The sequence below is a fragment of the Rhipicephalus microplus genome, chromosome 9 (assembly GCF_043290135.1).
Source record: "Rhipicephalus microplus isolate Deutch F79 chromosome 9, USDA_Rmic, whole genome shotgun sequence".
Classification (NCBI taxonomy): Eukaryota; Metazoa; Arthropoda; class Arachnida; order Ixodida; family Ixodidae; genus Rhipicephalus; species Rhipicephalus microplus.
In genome coordinates, this window is record NC_134708.1 from 98,003,394 (window position 1) to 98,029,378 (window position 25,985).

At 47.1% G+C, this 25,985-nt stretch overlaps 1 protein-coding gene across 1 annotated transcript in view; it reads left to right on the forward strand.

Annotated features, from left to right (window-relative positions):
• LOC142771427 (uncharacterized) overlaps window positions 1-25,985 on the forward strand; it is a 75,180-nt gene that overhangs the window by 32,265 nt on the left and 16,930 nt on the right. The gene's annotated exons all lie outside the window — the stretch shown is intronic.

The following is a 25,985-nucleotide window of genomic DNA, read 5'->3' on the forward strand; positions in this document are numbered from 1 at the left end:
CTTTCACTTAATGGTGTTCGTCCAATGCTTGCCAACGTTGCAGTTAGCATTTTTCTTTTGCGCCATGTATAATGCACAGTCACAAAATGTGTGAGCTATCGTTTCGCGCACTTGGCAGCCTTCACGATTCGGGCTGTCCGCATGGCCGATTAGGTGGGTGTAGTGGCGAGTGAAGGCGACGCCCAGGCGAATTCGGTGCAGTATATTAGCATGTCTTCGGCTCATTTTATCTGGAAAACGAAAAGTCATACCGGGGTCTGTTTCCCGCAGGCGCTTGTTCCGGTGATCTGATAGTGACAAGTAAGTGGCAGAGCATTCGCGCATGAGTGATCTCAACAATGTGTTGACGTCACCTCGCGAGTACGGTACTTTGACGTACATAGGAGCGTTGTATATTGCCGCTCTTGCTTCGCTATCGGCTGTTTCGTTGCCAACTAGGCCGCAGTGTCCAGGAATTCATTGGAGTGTAATCAAGTGACCGCTCCTGTGTGTTAGGTCAAATGCTTGGACGATTCCTAACGTTAACTCGTAAAATTGGCCTCTTCTTGAGCAACAATGAATAGCTTGAAGCGCTGATTTTGAATCAGACAGAATCGTCTATTTACGCGGTGCTTGGTCGTTCACAAATTTTATGGCTTCTTGTATAGCAACAAGTTCTGCAGCTGTCGAAGATGACCTATGATCTAATTTGTACTGTCGGGAAATACTGAGTTGAGGGATCACGAAGGCTGCAGCTTAGGCGGATGAAGTTACGGATCCATCGGTGTAAATGTGCACAGAGTCGCTGTATCGGTCATCTAAATGTGCCAAGGTGAGTTGCTTGAGGGCAATATAAGAAGCACGCGACTTATACGAAAATCCACGTATGTGAAGGCACACCAGCAGTTTAGTCAATGTCCATTGATGCACTGCAGGGATTACGGCAGGTGCAAAGCCTGAAGGGATCATGTGGCTATGCGTATCGAGGCATCGCGAATAGGTACAGCCTGGTCGGTCCACTTGTAGCGAAGACAACGGGTGCTGTGCATGTCGGGTCAGCAGACGAAGGTACACTCGAAGAGGCTCGCAGGACGTGTAAACCTGTATAAGGTAGGTGCGTGACTCCTCTATAGTGCCAGAGGTGGACGTGCACCGTGGCAGGCCAAGGCATATTCTCAGTGCTCGTTCCTGAAGGCTCTCTAAAGTACGAAGGCAAGTTGCCCGCATGCTGGAAAGCACAGGTGAGCTATACCTTATATAGCCCACAAAGAATGCCTTGTATAACTGCAGAAGACTTTTCTCCGAAGGGCCCCATCTCACTTTTGCTATAACACGAAGAACATACACAAAACTGATTAGTTTGTTTCGCAGCACAGTCACATGCTTTGACTAGGACAGGTTGCGATCAATGACGACCCCTAAATATCGGTGGTGCTTAAAAACGGGAATCACTGCTCCGTGAGCGAAAATTGGGTACCGCCACATTGATTTCTTTGTAAATGCCAATGCAGCACATTTTGCTCTTGAAAGTTCCAGGCCCTGACGACGTAAGTACTTAGATGTTATTGATGTGCCTTGTTGTAGCCTTGCTCGCAGTTGTGGTCGCGTTGCTCCAGATGCCCATATGCATATGTCGTCCGCATACGCACTCATTCTGACAACGTCGGGAAGCTAAGCTTCAAGACCAATGAGTGCTATGTTAAAAAGCATGGGGCTCAGGACGGCGCCTTGCGGAACTCCACGGCTTACGAGGTGTCTCGCCGTGTCACCGTCGGATGTCGACATAAAAATGGTACGTCCTCTGAGATAGCTCCCTATCCATGCGTGTAGTCGGCCACCTACGCCGATGTCTTCAAGTGCGTCAAGAATGGCCTCATGGTAGACGCTATCGTACGCGCCCTTTATATCTAAGAAAATGGCCCCTACCAATCTCCGACGTTGTCTTTCCTTTTCAACAGAAGAAACTAGATCTACAACACCGTCTATAGATGATCGACCTCTACGGAAGCCATTTATAAAATCTGGTAAGCCGACATTATTCTCCAGCAGCCATTCCAATCTTGCCAGCACCATGCGTTCCCATCACCTTACCGATGCAACTTGCTAGGGCAATGGGTCTATAAGAAGACAACTCGTGTGAACACTTGCCTGGTTTCAGTAAGGCCACTATGCGGCTGCACTTCCAACTCTCTGGGACTGTCGCTGTTTCCCACGTAGAGTTGTAGAACGACAAGAGAGCCTGCCTTGCTTCCTGGCTGAGTTGATATAGTGCCGAATAAATAATTCCGTCAGGCCCCGGTGCGGACGACCGTCGGGACGTGGAAATCGCAGCGTCGAGTTCGTGCATTGTAAATGGTAAGTCGAGGCGATCGTCGCTGGATGGCGGTGAGGCTAAATACGAAGGTGATATCGATGAGGAGGACATACCTACGAGTAAGTGGCAGTAATCTTCTGCAACCTCTACTTCAGGTCGACCTTGCTTTAGAGCCAAAGATCGGAAAGGGAACAACTGTTGAATGGGCGTCTGAAGGCTTCGGACAGTTTGCCATATTCAAGACAGGGGTTTTCTGGGATCAAGAGAGCTACAAAATACCCTCCACCGTTGCCTATCGAGCTTATCGAGGTGTCGCAATACATGTCGTTGTGCTTGGCGTGCTGTAGATAGGTCAGATGGTGATTTCGTCCTCCTGTATTTTCTCTCTGCCCGGCGACGGATTGCACGAAGGTATTCATATTGTGCGTCAAGCTGTGATCTTGGTAGCGACACATTCACAAGTTTCGCATGCGTTGTTAAGGCTGATGCAATTAGGCTTTCTATTTCGGATATAGATTGAATGTTCCAGCACTGAGCATTTACAGAAGCTTGGAATGCTGGCCAGTTTATGCTTTTCACAGGCCGGGGAGTCGAACGACGGAATCCTTTTAGCTGTATATATGTAGGGAGATGGTCACTTTCATGTTTTTCAATGTCTACGAACCAATAGGTGGTAGGCAAGACACTTCTGCTCACACAACATACGTCTAGACAGCTGCTGTACGATGCGCCACGGAGGTAAGTAGGTGAGCCATCGTTAATGGACATAAGGCCCTGATTGAGCACAAAATCGGCAATGTCACTACCGCGGGTGTTCATTGAGGCAGAACCCCACATGGGATGGTGTGCATTAAAATCCCCAACTAACACATGTGGTCCAGGGCAAGCTTGGAGCACAAACAAGAGATGAGGACAGTCCACGTGGCTTCTAGGAGGAATGTATCCACCAATGATTGATATTGAACGTCGCTTGCGCTTTCATCATCATCATCATCAGCCTGACTACGTCCACTGCAGGACAAAGGCCTTTCCTATGTTCCGCCAGTTAACCCGGTCTTGTGCCTGCTGCTGCCAATTTATACCCGCAAACTTCTTGATCTCATCTGCCCACCTAACCTTCTGTCTCCCCCTAGCCCGCTTGCCTTCTCTGGGAATCTAGTCAGTTACCCTTAACGACCAGCGGTTATCCTGTCTACGCGCTACATGCCCGGCCTATGTCCATTTATTCTTCTTGATTTCAGCTATGATATCCTTAACCCCCGTTTGTTCCCTAATCACTCTGCTCTCTTCTTGTCTCTTAAGGTTACACCTACCATTTTTCTTTCCATTGCTCGCTGCGTCGTCCTCAATTTATGCTGAACCTTCTTTGTAAGTCTCCACGTTTCTGCTCCGTAGCTAAGTACCAGCAAGATACAGCTGTTCTATACCTTCCTCTTGAGGAATAGTGGCAATCTACCTGTCATTATTTGAGTGTGCTTGCCAAATGTGCTCCACCCCATTCTTATTCTTCTAGTCACTTCAATATCGTGGTTCGGCTCCGCAGTTATTACCTGCCCTAAGTAGACATAGTCTTTTACAACTTGAAGTGCACTATTACCTATCTCGAAGCGCTGCTCTTTTCCGAGGTTGTTGTACATTACTTTCGTTTTTTGCAGATTCATTTTAAGACCCACCTTTTTGCTCTCCTTGTCTAACTCCGTAATCATGAGTTGCAATTCATCCCCTGAGTTACTCAGCAATGCAATGTCATCGGCGAAGCGCAGGTTACTAAGGTACTCTCCATTAACTCTTATCCCTAACTGTTCCCATTCTAGGCTTCTGAAAACCTCCTGTAAGCACGCGGTAAATAGCATTGGGGAGATTGTGTCCCCCTGCCTTACACCCTTCTTGATTGGTATTCTGTTGCTTTCTTTATGAAGCACTATGGTAGCAATTGATCCCCTGTAGATTTCTTCCAGGATGTTTATATATGCTTTATCGACGCCCTGATTCCGCAGTGTCTGCATGACGGCTGATATTTCAACTGAATCAAACGCCTTCTCGTAATCTATGAAGGCTATGTATCGTGGTTGGTTATACTCTGAGCATTTCTCTATTACCTGATTGATAGTATGAATGTAATCGATTGTTCAGTAGCCTGTTCGAAATCCCGCTTGTTCCTTTGGTTGATTGAATTCTAATGTTTTCTTTACTCTGTTAGCAATTACCTTTGTAAATAGCTTGTATACTACAGAGAGCAAGCTAATGGGCCTGTAATTCTTCAAGTCCTTGTCATCTCCTTTCTTATGTATTAAGATGATTTTAGCGTTCTTCCAAGATTCTGGTACTCTTCCCGTCAGGAGACACTTCGTAAACAGAGAGGCTAGTTTTTCTAACACAATCTGTCCTCCATCTTTCAGCAGATCTGATGTTACCTGATCCTCACCAGCAGCTTTGCCTCTTTGCATGCTCTCCAAAGCTTTTCTGACTTCTATCATTACTGGTGGGATGTCACCTGGTTACTGCTAGTTCTTATAGTATTAAGGTCGTGGTTGTCTCGGCTACTGTACAGATCTCTGTAAAACTCCTCCGCTATTTTAACTATCCTATCCATATTGGTAGTTATTTTGCCTTCTTTGTCGCTTAGTGCATACATCCGATTTTTGCCTATCCCAAGTTTCCTCTTCACTGCTTTGACACTTCCTCCGTTTTTCAGAGCGTGCTCAATTCTCTCCATGTTATACCTTCTTACATCGGATACCTTACGCCTGTTAATCAACTTCGAAAGCTCTGCCAGTTCTATTTTGTCTGTTGTACTTGAGGCTTTCATGATTTGACGCTTCTTAATGAGATTCTTCGTTTCCTGGGAAAGCTTGCCAGTGTCCTGTCTAACTACCCTGCCTCCAACTTCCACTGCACACTCCGTAATGATACTCGTCAGATTATCATTCATTGTATCTATGCTAAGGTTGGTTTCCTCACTAAGAGCCGAGTACCTGTTCTGAAGCGAGACTCTGAATTCCTCTACTTTCCATCTCAGTGCTAGCTCATTGATTGGCTTCTTGCGTATCAGTCTCTGTCGTTCCTTCCTCAAATCTAGGCGAATTCGAGACCGTACCATTCTATGGTCACTGCATCGTACCTTGCCAACCACTTCCACATCCTGCACGATGCCTGGGTGTGCACTCATTATAAAGTCTATTTCGTTTTTATTTTCGCCATTAGGGCTCCTCCATGTCCACTTGCGGTTTCCTCGTTTTCGGTAGAAGGTATTTAAAATCCGTAAATTATTGCGTTCTGCAAATTCTACTAGTAGCTCTCCTCTGGCGTTTCTAGTACCGATGCCATAATCTCCTACTGCCTGGTCTCCAGCCTGCTTCTTCCCTACCTTTGCATTCAAGTCTCCCATCAGTATTGTATACTGTGATTTTACCTTACTCATTGCCGATTCCACGTCTTCATAGAAGCTTTCAACTGAAGCATCATCATGCGCTTGCGCTTTATATATAGGCAAATATAGTCGTTAGAAGCATGAGGAGCCACGGCATGTTTCACGTACGTTAAATCTTGACGTACGCATATAATTACTTTGCTCGCTTTTCGATCATCACGTGACCACAAAGTGACCTATCCGGAAATACGAAACGACGACATCATATTCGGCTCACGCATTACAACCAACGGAAATTTGTATTTAAACATCCGTTGTCGAAAGTCAGACAATCGGCTTCGCAAACCTCGTGCGTTCCACTGCATTATAGCAGAGGTGCGCAACGTTCATCGAAGAAATTCGCGATATTGTTTATGGAAGGGTCAGCAGTAGCGGTTCCAGCACGTTGAGGATCTGCACTGCTGTTTTCGCTCCTGGTGTGTGTAGCTCGTTGAGAATCGCACGAACAGATTTTAATAGATGCTTCGACATGGTTTGGCTCTTCTCAGTGTCTTGCCTATCATTTTCCGCCCTCTTTGAAGTTGCCGCCCATGATGTGGTCTTTTTTATTTCTCCGGTCGGTAGTGAAGGCCACTCAGTATCTGAAGCATCGGCGTGCAACGCGGGCGTTGGTCCACTTTCTGCATCCCTGGGACGTGGTGCGTACAACATGGGTGTAGCGGCCTGATAATGCGCACGTGTATGTTCATCTGTTGCTGATGGTGATGCATCACTCCTATGTCCACTGTGCTTTCGCTGGTGTCTACGTTTTGGACGACGTCTGTGTTGGCGGATGGACGTTACTGCCTCTCTGTGTGTCGAGTTGTCCCTGACCATCTTCCGCAGGACGCGAATTTCTTCTTTGATCTTCGGGCACTCTTTCGACGTTGCTTCATGTGCACCAGAGCAGTTTGGGCATTTCAATGGAGCAGCAGCATCGCAGTTTTCCACCTTATGAGACCCGCCGCACCGCTGGCAAGTTGTCTCACTTTTGCACACTGCGCTGACGTGTCCAACTTGCAGCACTTGTGACACTGCAAAGGCCGTGGCACGTAAGGGCGCACGGGATGTCTCACGTATCCAACCTTCACGCTAGGGGGCAGAGTCTCAGAATGAAATACTAGTTTGATGCAGCGAGACTGCCCGAAGCGGCGTATGGTCACGATTCTGACTGTCGACGTCACAAGATTCTGCAGGTCAGCGTCTGTGATGTCAGCGTCGACGTCATTTATCACGCCAGTCGCTGTTCCTTTCCCGTGAGTGAGAAACGCGCGAACTGAAATACTTCCGAGCTGCGGGATGGCCTTCAGTCTGTCAAGAATGGTTTTGTTTGTCACATCAACAGACAATATGTTTTTCCTGCTATTTATGCGAATTTCATTCACTTGAGCAGGTGCTACTCGCTTGAAATCATTAGTCAATGACTGCCTGTTTAGTGAGTTCAGGTTGTCTGATGTAGACATGGGTACATACGAGATGGTGAAACATCGCTTGCCTTCGTCTAGCGCCGGTTGTGGCTCCGCCGTTGATGACGTCCTGCGAAGCTTCCTTTTCAACCGGCGGGTATGGAATGTCCGGAAGTCGGCTTCCGATTCCATCTCTTCCACTGATGAGCTCTCGGTGGAATCATCACAAGGAGCAGATGCGCCAACGCGGTCACCCACATTCGGTCCATCCTGATGCAAACGGCTAGGGCCCGCTGTCTCGTTGGATGGATGGTCCCCCATCCCGGGGGGTGACGTCTTCCGTTCCGCTTGTTCAGAGAAAGTCAGGAATTCTGAGAGTTTAAGAGAAAACAATAGTTGTTCAAGGCAGAATTATGCCCGAACGCATTTCTTCTTCCTCGTCTTCCTCCTGTGTCAAATCATGACATGCATGTCACGAAAGTCTACACTCCATACGCTCATGGTGCACTCTCGGTGGTTTCGCTAGCTTCACATATACCAAATATGGTATTATGAATTGTGAATTGATGACGAAGGTATTTCACTAGTGCAAACACAATAGTCATGCCATCCATGTCATGTAATAACATCAAGACATCCCACGCTCATGATACACCCGCCGCCGTTTCGTTATCTTTACACATACCAAATATCTTGTTACGTGGTGTGAATGCACGAGGAAGGTGAATGACTCGTCCAAACGTGATAATCATAGCATGTGTGTCATGTAAAACATGACTACTTGCTACGCTCATTGCGTGCTTCTGCCCCTTTCGCTAGCTCCACATATACCAGATTTGGTGTGACGTGATGAAGAGACAATGAATGTAAATGCCACGTCCAAACATAATAATTATGACAGGAAAGTCATGTACGGCATATTTTGCATGCCCCTCGTAGCTTATACCTCCTACCATATAAATAATAAATAACACGACCATCTTACATGACACACAATATATATATATATATATATATATATATATATATATATATATTGGTGTTCATCTGACTTCAACTATTTCCTGGTAAACTCATAATAAATACATTTTTTGCCAATGCTTCCAGATTGTTAGGCTACATACGTCGCAAGTTACATATTTCTACTAATGATATTTGTAAACTAGCGTACCATACATTTGTGCACCCTCAGCTTGAGTACGCGGCATCCATTTGGTCTCCTCATCAAAAACACCTAATCGAAAAAGTTCAATCTGTACAAAGTAGGGCGGCACAATTCATCTCACGTTGTTGCACGACTATACCAAAAGCCTCACGCCAATTAAACTTGACTAAACTTTTCAATCTTTGAATAATCGCCGTGTTATCTCCATTGTTTCATAAATACATCTATAACGAATGGTCGCCATTTTTAAAGCTTCACACTCCCCCATATGGGTCGCAGCGTTATAAAATCAGTTTAATTTCATGAACATTTACGCGAACACTAATTCATTTAACTAATCCGCTGCCTTTAAAACAACCTTCCTGACACCATGTCTTCCGAAAGTAAGCATAAAACTTTATACATCTACTAAACACACATTTGCTATAATGTTTTATTCCACAAATATGTTCTTTTTTTTCAGATACCATATTCGATTGTGGTGCAACTTTATTTTACACCTGATGTCGCAACCGCTCAGTAATTATTGTGTAAATGAACTGTCATGACTGAAAATTTATACTTCTGCCTGCATTTGTGTAGAGCACAACCCAATAACATTATATAACGCATACCCACCTGTGTTACAATAACATTTTTATTGCTGTTCTCATATGTTTCACTTTTTTCTACACTATACACGCGCAAAATGTTTCTTGTATTACCTCGCTTACACCATGCCTTGTTGTGACCCTCATCCGAGGGCACCATGCTGGCCATGAGAAGCAGAGATGAGTTGCGTTCCCACGTCCGGTAGCCGCAATGTTCTTCTCTCGGAAGGAGCCCCAAGCAGCGGGAAGCAACAAAGGGATTAGAACGGGGCTACTTCCGACTGTTCGTGAGCCAAGATACCTAACGGGCATTTCCTCCTGATGGCTTGTTCGGCAAGACTGCGAAGCAGACCGACCACGCAGGTTGTGTCTAAGTGATTAAAGTCTCTACTCATTGGCTGCCTTTCAAAGGAAAAACAGCAGCAGCAACCCAACCGCCAACTTGTTCCGGGAAGGCACCCATTTCCCCTCTCCTCAGTGAAGCTGACCGGAGGAGCATTGCGTCAGAAGATGCGATGACTATTCGGCAGCCGTGTGTTATTGGCTGATGCCAAAGTGGGTGGTGTCTTGTGTATGATCAGTGTTTTAATTAAGGAGTAGAAGCCCGACAGGGCTTAAAACAACGCTGCAAAGTGCTGGTCGTTGGCTCTAAACCATGGTTTGACAGTTCATCCACCCACGCTCGTGGTTTGTAGAACTCCTAACCTCTTATACCCGTGCCACGAGGGCATAGAAAAATTACATTCGGTAGCGAAGGCATTCAGTTCCCGAATAACATTTTTTTTTTTTTGGCAGGGCTGCTACACGTCTTAAGCGAATGACGTTTGACTTGATGATGTCGATCGCAGCACTTTCCTCGTGAGCATTGGGTGAGTAGGAGTAAAGGAAAATGAACCAGCGTTTACAAGCCTCATACATGTCAGGTAATAAATTAATGTATAAGTAAGCATATTACGCTGCCGTTCGATTTCGTTCGTTACTTTGTTTCACGACTTTGCAACTGACCATGTAGCAACCTAAGCCAAAGCTAGTCAAATCTTCAGCGCAACTAGAAAATGGCGCCTGTCTTATTTATTTTACAGCGTCTACCAGCTGAAGATAAGTTTTAAGTACTTGTTTAAGTGATTAGTTTAAATAAATTAAGCGAAAAGTTTTGTTCAGTCGAATCAAATGTCGTTATATACAATTACTGCATCAGCTGTGCCGTCGAGAGTACGCATTTCTCAGTTGAATAAGTTCTGGCGATGGCATCAGGTGACGTATGACGAATGGCATTTGGGCGAGTGTCATTTCGTTCTTCCGTGTGGCACCGCGCGAATGGCATTCAATCTGAAGGCATTATAATGTAAACGCAATTATCTCTGCCCGTGTGGCATGGGTATTACGCTGTTGATAATTCTAAATTGTGTAATAATTTTACTGTGCGTGTGTGCGTGTGTGTGTGTGTGCGCGTGTGTGTGTGTGCGTGTGTGCGTGTGTGCGTGTGTGTGCGTGTGTGTGTGTGTGTGTGTGTAACAATACTAAGTAGAGGACGGGCGAAAAAAAAATTTTATATTTCCTTTGTTTCAGCCAAGGTCGGCCATCAACAGAGAAAACACGATACAAAAATGCCTTTTCTATATCGTAGTTCCCCTTATGCAGACCGGTCCTCACAGCAAAACCAAAAGTTGTCGTTTCGTTTCGCCCGTGCTCAAGTGCTCAGCTATATATATATATATATATATATATATATATATATATATATATATATATATATATATATTCTGTCAGCCTTTCCAATGTCTCCCTGTCTTTGGACTGAAGTTCTACGGAAATTGTGCGATCATGCAGACTAACGACATCAACGCTGGTGTTTTCCTCGACCACTTGGCTCGCAACCGGAGTTTGAAGTCCCTAAGCATAGAGGAATTCTTCGTGATTGCTCGACAGGGTCAGGCTCTGGCCGACGTCGTCCTTAACCACGCGACCCTGGAAGAACTTCTAGTAAGTTGCATCGCTTGATTGTGTTCTAACCTTACAGTAACATTGGGATTGGAGAGTGGCGCACGGGCCCTAGACCCCCCTACCCCCCACACCTTCCCGAATTGTTTTTTTTTTTTTTCGATGGCATACACAGCCCGAACTGACACTTGACCTCATGTGCTTGCTATGCCCGCACTTAAAGTCAAGCCGATGCCCTCACCCCCCTGAAAATACTGCTTTTTCCTTGGTAACGGGAGTTGTTGGCATAATTTTTTAGTAAAAAAAATTTTGCTGATCTCACGTGCCTTGGGAATCGAGGTTATGCGAAGCGTGCGTAGGGAAGACGACCGTGTTGTTATGGAGAGGTTATGGAGTGACGTGAAATATATTTACAATTGTTGAGTGCACCAACACATGTTGAACAGTTGCAGATGCTTATATCTGTTTGCTCTTGCACAACGATACCAACAGGAACATGAGTATTAGCAGCACCATACGCGATGAGCTGATATGAAGTGCTGGGTCTCGCTAGGTTGGTTGCCCCGGATAGTGCTACAAAAGGTAACTTCAGTGCATGGCACATAACTATGACGAAAGTATTTGACTCCTTCGAAAACATGACAAGCGCAACAATGACCTTGCTTTCCCTACAAGAATCCTTAAGGAAACAATCAGCGTTGCGGAAAAGGCATCGCCCAAGTGAACGCACTTGCTTTCAATCGGGATTCGGGTAGGAGTTCCACCACTACTATGGAGCTTCGCCCCCCCCCCCTTCCGTCCAACTTCTAGTACACAACTCTGCGCAGGAATTACACCGGCACACTAACCCCAGCTGCGACATTCTTCCGTTAACAGCGGTGAACTACAGTTTCTGTCAAATGCAGTAGAGCCGAGCTACACGGGTGATATATCGTACAATATGGTACGTGTTAGACTGTGCAGTCATCGATACTATTGGTTCAAGTTCGAACGCTTCTTTTTGGAGCCGCTTCAACATCTCCAAGAGATGCTTTCTTTTTCACAGCTGCCATGCGTTCCACCATAATGATAGCTTCCTTAATTACCTGGCCATCGCTAGTTGCAAATTATTATTGCTAGTAGGAAAACAACAGCTAGGTTCCCGAGCTGACTGCATTAAACTTCAATTGGAGGCGATTGATTGAGCACGCAAACTAGGTCTACACACCCGCGGAGTTAAGGTAAAGATATTGGATATGCAGTCACTGGGCCCGTACAGACGAATGGGCCGAGGACAAAGCACAGGTAGTGCAGTAGCAGGCAGAAGATAGTCCCCATTTCTCTTATAACTTGCGGTGCGTTGAAAAACTTCACTGTGTAATTTGACCGCCAGTGTTTTAGTGTATTAAAATCTGATAAGTAATAGCCTGGAGCGAGGTGGAAGACGTGCTCTTTTCTTGTAATCATATTGCATAACCTTCTGAACACCATGTGTCGTGAATGACCATTTCAAGTCCACTGTGAGTTATTCTCCCTGTCTCCTCTTTTAATGTGAAGTTGGTTGCTCACATTTGTTTGTCTTTTGAGTGGTGTTGTTCTGTCATATCGTAAGCCAATACTCTGAATTCTTACCCCCCAGTAGCGGGTGTGGTTTGCATCGGTAACCTTCGCCAACCAGCTGGCCATCCAACGTAGGGCTAATGCAAATCTACGGTCTGAAATCGACATGTAATAAATTTGTTTCACTCTCAAACACTCTTAATATTGTTTACTTTACGAGGATTGCAGTAGCAACATCTCCAGTCCCAACGAATTGGAGTGGCGCTTGGTTTTTCTTTAATGAACGCGGGACTTCTTAAGCCTTTTTGAGATTACACATCACGGTCCCATGGAATGGTTTATTATTTTTGCTTGTATAGTTCAAGCTTATTCATGTATATAATTTAGCATTTTCAGATGCAGTCAACTTACTTTTAATGGAAGCAACGACTCACTAGTCACTCCTTGTGTACACGTATCTAATGATCGATGAAGTCATCATTAGTTTAATATTGTTGGACCTATATCTACTTATTAGCACAATACCTGGTGCATTTGCCTGACTAAACTGTTGGAAGCTTTTTTTGTCGCTTTTGTTGCCAACCTTGAAGATTCATAGCATGTTGCAGCTAAGAAACACTCTTTACATATGGCATCTGAAGAAGATTTTTAGCGCTCTGCTTCATGCCTCGTTGCAGGTGAAGGGGCCCATAGACTTTCGTCCATCTGCCTTGCTCGTAGCGGCTGTGCAGAGTACGTCACTGCGGTCACTTGCTGTACAGCACTGTCGCGTGGACGCCGAAGACATCCGTGATAAGGCCTACGCACTGGCAGGGGCGCCTCTCTGTTTCACTGACGAAATGCTACCACCTACGCCACCAACAAGCCGGCTCCGAGAACTCTCGTTTTTGAATGGTGGGAAGTGCTACATGGATTTGCAAGAGGCGTATGCGAATCTTATTGGAGGCAAGTACATGTCCGCTAACAAAGCCAGACTTTTCTAAGGTTATTTTCACGAATATAACCACGATGACAAGATAACTGTAAGAAATTTCGCAGCATATTCACAAATTATTGATAATGAGTGGGCCTCCATTCATCCGTCCGTCTGTCTGTCGGTCAGTCCATCCAGTTCTATCACACTAGACAGCGCACCGAACGGATGGACGAATGGACTCTTCGCAACACTCGTCATCATTAACTTCGTGGATATGCTGTGAATTTCTTATTATCACAGCTCCATCTATCCTCTTTATTCGTCAACTATACGAAGACCACTAACGCGATCTATAGTCGGTGACAAGCTAAGAATAAAAAAGTAAAGTGTAGCGCTGTATACTTCTATTATGCGCGTCCAACTGCAGCTGTTCTTCATTATGATGTAACAGTCACGATTAATCAAAGAGAAATTCAGCATGGCACCGTTCACGACGAAAGTATTCTCTGGCGAGAGGTGATGTGCCGCTGGACCAAGACCGACAGGCGTAAATACAGTTTTGTTCTGTGTTTTCTTCGTGAAGAAGCCATTTCATCCACTCGTACACACCATCATTCTCGCCGGCCATTGTTCGATGTTGACGTTTCTGGTTTTGCAGCGTTTGAACAGCACTGATGAGGCAGAGCTTCATCGCGTTCCGTCGTTTCGGCAGCGTGAAGCAGTAACATTACGTCTGTTTCTGCGTAGCTCGGTTTCACTAAGCATATCTCGTGAAGGTAACTGCTCTCGATGTTTGTCGTCGCATGCAGTCATTCGTGCACAATAAGGTGGAGGCGAAGTCTTAATGTGCGCGCCTGGGATTTACCGCCCGCAAAAGCCATAAAACCAGCGTTGCCACACGTGCCTGTGCGAGTGTCTTCCTTTGGTGTCGCAACGGGAGAATCTTAGTAACCATTTGCGATATGCGATATGCGTTATGAGCTGAGTCAAAGAACATATATTGCTAAGCTAGCGCTGAACTCCGTGCTTTGTGAACTTAATTATCGAGCTTGGTTTTTTTTATTTCAACATCAAAGAATTATTGCAAGATAATGGTTTTATGCGTGAAATTTAGTGCCATTGCTTGGGAACTACTTCTTTGAAGTGCGGAGGCATGGAAATTAAAGGCAATGTGGCCTCGTGAGTGGAGCTTAGGTTTATGCCGAGGTTTCCACCGACTATAGTGTTGTGGATGTATTTACTACTTTACAGTAGAAAGATTGTCCAGCAGTCAAGATAGCGGCTGTTGCGTTTTTCGAACACCAACACGTAGTGGTCCTTTTTTTCCCACAACCCCGCATAAATATATCCACAACCCCACAACATCGACCTCTGGCGGCAAAAGATGGCACCCATTAGAAGGTGTTGGATGAAAAGTACGGCTTCAGGTGAGCGATGTGGACGATGTCTCAAAATGTAGAGGGCACCAGGGGGTTTAGAGGACCTATCTGTCGTAGGTCACATCAGTTACCTCCCGCAGCACACAGTAAGGCCCGAAGAACTTTGGGTAAAAGAGTTTTGGCCAGGCGAACATGCCGCGACAGACTCCACATAAGAACGAGGTCACCCGGATTAAAGCGGACACTCTGGAGGTGACCTTCCCAACATAGGTTTGGTTGGAGCTGCGAGCCCGAAAGGCACCGAGTGGCAATTTTGCGGGCCTTCTGCTAATACTCCGGAGGGCGTATGCTGTGGACAGGTGTGCAGGGTTGGGTGGAAGCGTTTGTCAAACGACAATGTCAGTTTTCTTCCATACAAAAGCAACAAAACCAAAAGAGAGAATACACAACAGTGTCGTGGCGTGAGCTATTGTTAGCAAAAGTGACAAAAGGTAGCGCAATGTCCTAGTCGCAATGGTCGGTCGAGACGTACCTGGCGAGTATGTCAGTGAGCGTATACGATTCAAACGTTCTGTGAGGTCATTCATTGGGGTCATCGTAACCTTGTGCTTGGTTGCACAAGTACGAAGTAAGTTGTCGATTACATTAAATAGCGACAGTGGTCGGTGACCAGCTGATGAGAAGCGCCGTGATTTAGGGTGACGTCTTGAATCGAAAAATCGGCGATGTATGTAGCGCAGCTGCTTGGGAGGGAGAAATCTTATATTGGCAAGACGGGTTGAATAATCTGTAGGTGACCCACTCGTTACCGTTGTTATAAAGAGGGAAATGGCCCAGCAGGTCGAGGTAGACACAAAAGAAAGGCTCGGCGGGTATGTCGATCGATTGAAGGAGCCCGGTGGCGTGTACAGCTGGCCTTTTGCGGCTTTGGCACGACTCGTAAGAAGCAACATAACGTTGTACGTAACGGTAGAGGCTGGGCCAGAAAACGCGTCGGTGGACCAACACCAAGGTGGCCAGCTGTTGATGCATCATGTAGTTGCTGAATTAGGGTCAAGCACAGATGAGTGGGTACTAAGAGTAGTAGTTTGTGTCCCATGGGGTGCATGTTGCGGTGGTATAAGATGCCGTCTGTGACGATGAACATTTTAAGTGAATTTTAAGTGCCTGTAGTAGTGCCAGTATTCAAGTGGTCGATAAGCTCTCGTAGGGACGCATCACGCCGTTGCTCACATCTCATGTTGCCGAAAGCAGAGAGTGAGGAAATACAGATGGATGCGTCGTCCGTCACGAGATCTGGAGCGTCAATGTGGTAGCGAGAGAGGCAGTCGGCGTCTTGATGTAAACGGCCAGACTTGTAAACCAGTGTGTATGTGGATTCCTGGAGGTGCAGACCCCAACAAGCAAGGCGCCCTATTAGATCTTTGAAGGCTGAAAGCCAGCATGTAACGTGATCGTCAGTGGTAACGGTGAAAGGCCGGTCATATAAATAGGAGCAGAATTCACTGACTGCCAATATAAGCGCCAGGCACTCGCGCTCAATGATAGAGTAATTGTGTTCGGCAGGAGAAGGGAGACTGCAGAGATTCGCAAGAACTCGATCATGACCGCATTGACACAGGGATAACACCGCGCCAATACAGTAGTCACTTGCATCAGTGCGTACCTCGGTTGGAGCGAACGGGTTGAAGAGGGCGAGAATCGGTGGCGGAGTCAGAAGTGTTATGAGCCGGGATAAAGCCTTGGCTTGATTAGGACCCCACTCGAACGGCACATCTTTCTTGAGAAGATCAGTGAGGGGGCGAGCGACCTCTGCGATGTTTCTGACGATTCATCGAAATTATGAGAAAGAAGGTTAAGTTTAAACAGAGGATGACTCAGTGAGCCATAGAAAGAAATATGAAAGGTGTAATCTCATGCGACATAAACATATCACAATGGGTCAGGTGACAGACCCTGTTTATGACATGTTAGCCTGATTCGAGAAGAATAAATAGGTATGGGTCGGGCTCGTAGAGCGAAGGGGATGTAACGGCTGGACATCTAGATAGAACACTGTACTGCAGGAGAGGGAAATAGATGGCAGCAAAGGTTCAGGAATAATTTCAGGCGTACAAGGTCAGGAGAATGTGGAGAAGGTCAGGGATGTGCAGACGAGTTGGAGAAGATTAATGAGAAAACGTGGCAGAGGTGAGCCCAGGACTGGATTAATTGGGGAAACATGTGCGAGGCCCTTTTGCTGCGGCGGGCATGGTCAAGTTGACGAATGAAGATGATTATGATACCAAGACTATACTACCGAAAGGCCCGCGCTCAAGTAGCTCCTTCATCTTATATTTGAGCAGGCGATCAACGCCACTGGATGTCTCCGGCTGCGTTGAAGTTCTAGGGCTAAACGAAAATTTTTAGCGTTTAAATTGAGAATTTAAATCGTAGAATAAAGTTCAAAGCGTACATTGCTAAAGTTTAAAGGGTATATATATGTGTATACACTATTGCAATTTTGAAGCATACATTAGAATTAACATGAACGATAGCTTGTGGAGATTCTGTTTACTATCGCCCACCCATCTCGTGATAAGAAATAGAATATGCAAAAGCTATTGTCACATACCCCTGCAAGACTAAATGAAGTCATTTTCCTTCTGGTATTTATTTCTTATCACCATTTGTATCTCGTCAGCACAGGTGTTCTAGTTCGTCTCAAGCTGTTCAATTGTGGCCTGGATGAAATTTTTGCGGCGTGCGCTGCATATAGACTTCTCCTTGACAAGCGGCTACTATATCTTAACCTGGAGGACAACATTTTCAACTCTGAAGCTTTGTCTGATATAATAACTTCTCTTAAGGTAAGTCGCATGTTTACGTTTGCAAAAGCGAACGCTTTACATTCGTAATCAAACGCGGGAAATGAGCATCGCCGTCAATGTCAACACTAGGGGTGAAATGATCGCAGAAGGACATCGCCTTATGGCGTCCTCGTGACCTCACTGACTGCTGAGATGTATGAAAACATCATGACGTAACTGTAACGTCACATAGCGCACAATATCGGTTCATGTCGGGATGCTCCGCTTGATTGTTAATGTCAGGTTGGTGTCCGGACGCATAATCTTCAAAATTTAATAAATCTGCATGAGCCTACTTAGGAGCCCGTGATCATTCCGTTTCATCCTCTTCGAGCTCATTTTCACCTTTTTACTTTGGTAGTGCAGTGTGCTGCGTGCTTTTCTGTGCCACAATTCTCGCTATTCTGCCATAATGTGATTCTTCATCCTGCGTTGTTATCGATATCCAGTCAAACCAATTTGTCATCCTCTAAATTTCTGCTGTACGTTGTAGACTGTCTTGTTTTTACTTTACTTTTCACGCACAGTGCTAACATACCTGTCTTTGTATGGGTATGTGGGCCATGTGCGCTCCTGCGCATCTATGGCATGTCATTTGTTTGTTTTTTGCATAAACACATGCACTTCACTGGTAATATTTATCTTAGAACTCACCTCATTTGATCTTGTGAACCATCGTCCATCACGCCAAATGCATCAGCACCTACCAAACTTACTGTCTTAATCATGTACAGGGCTTTTGTGTACGGCGTTGCACGGCACATACAAGTTTTCTCGGGTCTACGTATTTGCAGATCAACAAGACGTTACAAACACTCGTTGTTAACATGGCAGCCGAACACTTCGAGGAAGAGGTCGCCTCGCTGTTTTCGAAAATCACCATGGTCGACGCCTTCTCCCGCGTCAAGTTTCACTGGGTCAACCCTCGAGCGTCGGACTTGTCACGGAGCATCCTCACGACCCAAACGCCCTCGGTTTCCTTGAACCTGGACGAGCGCGGAGACGCCGCAGAATGCTTGCCAACCGAAACCTCGACATGGTCTGCATCCTTCTTCACTGAGCTTTCAGAAGGAACCACGGCCCAGAACCTGGCGCACGCTTTCGCTACGACGAAGTCGCTGAGGAAAGTATCGCTTAGTGCATAAATTCGGAGTCGATTAGGGTATGCATGTTCCTAATGTAAGTTTCAAAAACAAATAGTGGACTGCCGGTTGGGTAAGCAACTCATAAAGAAAGTTCACTTGTCTAAAAAGACGCATGACCAGAATTCGCACGTAGGCAACAGGACACAAAGAAAAAGACACGGTACAGGCGTTGAGTATCCAGACATATGGCAGGCGCTGTGTTACAACGCAGTGACGTATATTAGAAATGAGAGCCGCTTCCTACGGTGGTCAGTAGTGTCGCAACAAAACAGCCAAAACACTGCCCATTTCGTGTCTTCTTCTCTGTGTCCCACTTTTCACGCGCGAAATCTGGTCATAAATCTGTAGCCTGTAGCGGCTCATACGGTACACCACGTTCCTCCACTTTATCTAAAGAGGAACATTTATGCCATTCATTTGTATTTTTTGGTGAACTTAGAGGCTAAGAGCGAGGTAAATCTGTTGAAACCAATCTAAAACAAATTATGTATAATGCAGTTGTAATCTAGGTTTCCTTCTTTCGGTTGTATTAATGCACAAAACAATACAAAAGTCCACAAAAATACGCCTTATTAATATTCATGACGCGTGCTATTATCTCCCAATTCACACACCCATCAAAGCCCAGTTCATTAGACAGAAAGAGAAAGGGAGAAGATAAATACAAGATATATGGAGATTAACAATACTATAGCTTTTGTTTGATGCTTACGACGTGACCAGTGAAATTAGGGGCTGAAAGAAGACAAGATTTAGTTGCGCGTCCGTAGCAGCCATACGGACAAATACTGCTAGCTATTTTCAATGACAGGCCCGGTCTGAATGGCTGCGGTGGATGCAAAAATTAAATCTTGCTAAAGAGAGAGAAAATGAAGACATCTCGTCGAATGGGACCATGAGCTGACGCGGATCATCGCAGTTGGGCAGCGCGAGCAGTCATTTTAATTGCGAAGCATTTCTTAGTGAACTTCGGCGACTTTGAGCGCATATATCTATCTATCTAAGATATCTATCTATCTATCTATCTATCTATCTATCTATCCGTATATCTATCTATCTATCTATCCATCTATCTATGTAGCCACCTATGACTTTTAGCTCACCTGGCCGTTTAGATAATGATATCGATACCAAACTTGGTATGGCATAACATGACTCTATGAAGAACATATTCCATTAGTCATGACATGAAAATCATGATATGTATGTCATTAGGCATGATTTACATTTCATGGTCCTGCAGCTCTTGCGGTGGTTTCGTTCGCATGGCATGTTGCAAAACTGGTATGGTAAGGCATGATCGCATCGCGAACACGAGCGACAGGCCCTAACATGAAAATTATGACATGCGTGTCATGTAACATGACTACAATCCACGCTCAGGATGCGCTCACAGTGGTATCACCAGCTTCACATGTACCAAACTCGGTATTACGTGACCTAAACGGATGACATACCAAATGACACATCCAAACATGATAATCACATGCGTGTCATGTAACAACATTACTACATGTCACACTCAAGGTGCACTCACGGCCGTTTCGCTAGCTTCACATATGCTCAATTTGGTATCACGTCACACCAATGAATGACGAAGGTATGTGACAGTTGCAAACTATATAATCATGAGATGCGTGTCATGTGAGAACATGACTACATGCCATCGTCAAGGCGCCAACACATTTCGACATGACGTGGTGCGCGTGCTCGCGGGTGTTCATTTCGTCGCGTCACGCCAGCGTTGCCACGCCAGGCGCTGGTCCTGCCCTCTACTTGCAGCCGCGCGCCGCGCTGCGTCGCTTTGACGCATGCGCGTTTAAGCGCGTCTGGCGTCCCTCCGTCACGAAAAGAGAGACACTTAGTGTTGTCTCAGTAACGCATTGGCACATAGTAATGTTACCCTATGGCATAGGCGCGAAATGCAGCATGTCGCGTTTCGCGCCGGTTGCTGTCGGGCCGCGCCGATGGACGCTGGTCGTGCCTGGCGTCAGACTATGGAGTTGTGATGAGTGAAGTGGCCGTGCGTAATCGTGAAGATAGAATTGTGTTTGAAGTGCGCGCCACAGAGACAGTCGAAGAAGACGACGCAGGAAAATCAGGGCAGGGGGTGGTGCGAAGAAGGAGTGAGGCAGACGTGGCTGGAAGGAGGAAGCAAGGTTGAAGAACCAGAGCGTGGGAGCAGTGACCCGTCGGGTTGCGGACTCCAGGTCTCAGCGGGCTTCCACCTAGGGCCATTCCAGCCGTCCTTGCAGTTCGGGCCTGGCGTGGGCGAAACGTCGCCAGGACGTTTCCGCCAGGCGAGTCCGGCACCTACGGCAGCGAGCGCCAGCCAGCGGTCGAGATAGGCATGGCAAATGCCATGCGTGCTCCAGGTCAACGACCTCCGCAGTGAGCCGCGTTCTTGGCCGCGGCTGTCATTGGACTTACCAGGCTACCCAAGCGTCGGCCGCCGTCCCTTCCCAGCGTTGAGTTTGCCGCCGCGACTTGACCACCGCCTTCCTCTCCGGTGAACTCTTTCTGTTTTTATGCCCTTGTGACTCTCACACCAGCATTCCAAACAGGCTATATTTTTTCCATTACTTCATTTATTATTAGACCTTTCATGTCTTTTGTAAATACATTTTTTTGTGTGATTGCATAAACGGCCTCGTTACTGTCCGAAGACGATTGAGTCATCGCAGGTTTTCGTACAGAAACACGAGCGTCTCATCTAGAGCTTTGTCTCTCTATACAGCTCGTTACATTGGCGTTCAAGGCGACAGGACGAAGCCATTTATTGCATTAATAGTTACTGTTCCCTGGTTACATTTTGCTAGAAAAAAAGACAGATCAAAGATGAGTTCGGATTTAACGGCACTGGCGTTGCGCATGGGGCTAGAGAAAGCTGAGTTAAGGGCTTGGGTAGAAGAACGGAAGTCTCGAGCTCGAGAAGAGAGGGCTGCAGAACGTGAAGCAAGGAAAGAGAAGATGGAGCAGATGGAGTTAGAACGGCGACATCAGGAAGAATACCAGAAGACTATACAGTTGCGTCTTCAACTCGCTCAGGCTGAAGGCGTTAGAGAGTCAGTGGTGGCTGACCAAGGCCGACCAGTTCGAGCACCTCCTACCATTAATCCTCACAATTTCATGCCAGGGTTTAACGAGAACCGGGACGACTTAGACGCATACCTAAAAAGATTTGAGAATGTTGCTACCGGTCAAGAATGGCCAAAAGACAACTGGGCCACGGCCCTAAGTTTGTGTTTGAGCGGGGAGGCTCTCAAGGTCTTTGGTCGTCTGTCGCCAGAAAAGGCTCTCGATTATGACAAAACCAAGTTGGCGCTACTGCAACGATTTCGTTTCATGGCGGAGGGCTACCGTAAAAAATTCCAACACAGCAAGCCACAAGATGGGGAAACGGGCGTGCAGTACGCAACGAGGCTGACAAGCTTCTTCGACAGATGGGTTGAGATGTCGAAATCGGAAAAGGAATACTCATCAGTACGGAATCTCATAGTAGCGGAGCAATTTATAAACAACTGTCATGATAAGGTGGCGCTATTTTTGCGAGAGAAAAACTGCCGTAAGGTTGAAGAGATGGCGGAAGCGGCCGACAATTTCTTAGAAGCTCAGCGACAGTCAAACTTGCTTGTTTTCCGTGACAAAGGGGAGAACACTCCTGCAGGAAAAGGTGGTAATTCAACTTCAAAGGCTTCCACTCGATATTTTGTGTGTGACAAGAGCGGTCACAGAGCTGCAGAATGCCGCGCTTGGACAAGGCAACCATACTGTGGGTATTGTCGTAAAACTGGGCACGACACCCAAGCGTGTACCAAGATACCCAGCACTACCCGGAAAGCCTCATGTATATAGTCACAAAGGGAGAACCTTAACAAAGTCGAGCACGTGGAGGACGAAAAAAGCGAAGAGAGTATGGCTAGTGCAGTGAATACTGAACCAAGGGTGACGAAGCATCAGATGCCCGAGTTGCAGGGCGTGATATTCCGCAAGACTGCCTCAGTATTACGGGACACAGGATGTATTACGATGGTTGTGCGGCGTTCCCTCGTGCCAGACGGAGCACTTACAGGAACCATGGCAACAGTGTTCTTGGCGGATGGAAGTATAATTAAGGTTCTAGAGGCAAAGGTGGAAAATTTTTCACCATACTTTTCAGGCGTATGCATCGTAAAATGCATGATTTCCCCGTTATACGACATTATCGTGGGAAATGTGCCCGGATCACGTCAGGCTCACGACCCTGATACAACATGGAAAGAGAAGCTTCCTGTACCGAAATTAGAGACGGACAGCGTAGCACGTAAACGATACAAGGAGGAAAGTCATCACTTGAACCACTTGCTGAGCGGCATCAAGAGCACAAGGTCTAAGCCAGATTCAGCCACACTCAAGGTTGACAGTTTGAAAATGACCAGAAAGGATCTCGAAACTGCGCAAGCAGAAGACAAGACCTTGGATACCTGCAGAAACAAAGTCGGACAAGTATATTATGGAAGGGGATCAACCCATTATTCGTTTACCATAGAAAGGGGGATAGTCTACCGCCATTACCGGTTATCCTCTGGCAAAATGATAAAACAGGTGGTAGATCCCTGCAAATTGCGCAGCCAAGTGCTTGAGGTGGCACCCCCACTCTGTATAAAAGGCATCGGTGGGCATTAAACGGGGCTCTTTGCTGTTTGTGAACTACTCGTTGTCGGGTCATTCTTCGTGGGCTTCACGCCCACTTTCGGCTCGGCTAGCGGCGTCCGCGCTACTCGGGCACGTCACTACATGGTGTCAGAAGTGGCATCCTGCGACAACCGTGCAACATGCAGGATAACCCAGCCGCCGCCTCCGCCGTGACCGCCAGCTTCACATTGCGAACTCCGCCGCAGTTCCCTTTTGACAACCCAGCCCAATGAACGGCGTGGCTTCAACAATTCGAGGATTACTTCTTCGCCTCAGGACTGTCCTCCGCCCCCGAAGAAATCAAGGTACGCACGCTCCTCTACTGTATGGGTCCCCAAGGTCGCGAGGTGCATTCTTCTCTCATGTCAGACGCCGAGGCCTATCGCTCGCACTCCGGCGTGACAACAAGTCTTTCGGGATATCTTGTACACCCCGTCAACGAGGTATACGAGTCGAGCAGGTTCCACAAGCGCACGCAAGCGGTAGGCGAGTCCGTCGACGCGTTTTTCACAGTGCTCCGAAATCTCGTGAAGAAGTGCAACTACGCCTCTCGGGAAATCGACGACCGGCTGGTTCGGGACAGATTTATCGTAGGTTTGCTTGAATCTCGCTTGACCGACCAGCTCTGCCGCAATCCAAAGCTTACACTGAACGAGGCGCTCATCCAAGCGCGTCAGTACGAAGACGCTGAAAATGAGAAATTGCGGCGTCAGGGGACAGGCCTTACACCAGACGCACTGAACGTCGACGCCGTTGCGAGCAACCAGTACCGAATGGCCGACGCCCCACCATGCGAAGCTGCCCGAAGTAAAAGTAACGTCTGTCGGCCTACCGAGTACCGTGCCGGCCTGAAGTCGGCATGCGATTTTTGCGGCCACGCTCTCATCCGCGATCTGAGTGCCCAGCACGGTGGGCCACATGCAACCAATGTCGCAAGAAGGAACAGTTCGCGGCGGTTTGCCGCTCGAATAATACTAGGTGTTTAAGCCAAATCCAGCTCTGCGCCGTGGATGCCTCGCAAACAGAACGCCGGCACGTTGTTGTTCATGTCAACGGACGCCCCCTTCAATTCAAAGTGGATACTGGGGCGGACGTTTCAGTCGTACCTCCGAGCTTCGCCGGGTGCCCAGTAGACCTTGACAAACCCGATAATGAACGGTTGATGAGCCGGGCCGCTGCCGCCTAAGGTTGCTTGGGACGTTTCCTGCTACCCTGTCGTGGCGAGGCCGGTCAGTATGCAAAACGTTGTACGTTGTAGCAGACATTGACTCTCCTCTGCTGGGGTACTCGGCGGTAGTGGACCTGGGAGTCGTCCAGTTTGTTGACACCGTGGAAGATGCGGAAGCTCCGAATAGGCCCCCAACGTCAGACAAGGCCGCAGCTTCGCTTTTCCCAGGCCTTGGCGAGATGCCTGAAGAATACCAGATTCGTATCAAGCCGGGAGCGATTCCATTTTCTCTCACCGTTCCTAGGCGCATCCCTATTCCCCTCGAAGGCGTAGTCAAGAAGGACTTAGATGACATGGAAAGGGACGGGGTCATCCGGCAAGTCAAAGTGCCAACCCCGTGGTGTGCTGGTATTGTGCTGGTACCCAAAGCCAATGGCGAATACAGAATTTCTGTTGACCTCACGAAGTTGAACCAAGTAGTTCTTCCGGAGAGACACCTTATGCCCACAGTGGACCAGGTACTTGGCCGCCTTGGCAATGCCGCGGTCTTCTCGAAACTTGATGCAAAATCGGGGTTTCATCAAGTAAGGCTATCGGAAAGCTGTCAGGAGCTGACTATCTTCATAACACCTTTTGAACGCTACTGCTACCGCCACCTGCCCTTCGGCATCACGTCCGCTCCCTAAGTATTTCAGCGCCAAATGTCTCAGATACTAGAGCGCCTGGAAGGGTGTGTGAACATGGTAGATGACATTCTAGTATTCGGCAGGAGCCATTCTGAGCACGACAGCCGACTCCAATCAGTCCTTCGCAAGTTAGAACAAGCGGGCATTACGTTGAATGCCTCGAAATGCTCCTTCGGGGTATCTTCCGTCAAGTTCCTTGGTGTAGTGGTGAGCGCCAGTGGCATCTCGGCTGACCCTGACAAGGTATCTGCTATTGTGAACAAGAAGCCACCGACAGATACGCATGGCGTCCGTCGTTTCCTGGGCATGCTGAACCACATTGGAAGATTTTTACCGAACCTGTCTGCCGTCATTACACCGATACGGCTCCTGTTGAACAAGAACGCAGTCTGGACCTGGGACCATGCGCAAGCAACCTCTTTCGAGACATTGAAGGGAATGGTGGCATCTAATGCTTGTATGGCCAGCTACAATCCAGAGCTACCCACCCTTGTGTCGGCAGATGCCAGTTCGTTTGGGCTAGGCGCGGTTCTCTTGCAGGAGCAACAGACGGGAGAGCGACGGGCTGTCGCGTTCGCGTCAAGAGCACTGACTACCGCTGAGCAGCGGTACAGTCAGATTGAGAAAGAAGCGCTTGGTGTCTCTTGGGCTATCGAGAGGTTTGAAGAATTCCTGCGTAGACTCAGCTTTGTCGTTGAAACCGACCATCAGCCGCTCGTCAGGTTGCTTGGTTCCGCCGATCTGGACCTCATGCCCCCTCGCATTCAAAGATTTCGCATAAGGCTAATGCGATATCAGTTCACAGTCAAGTATGTTCCAGGAAAG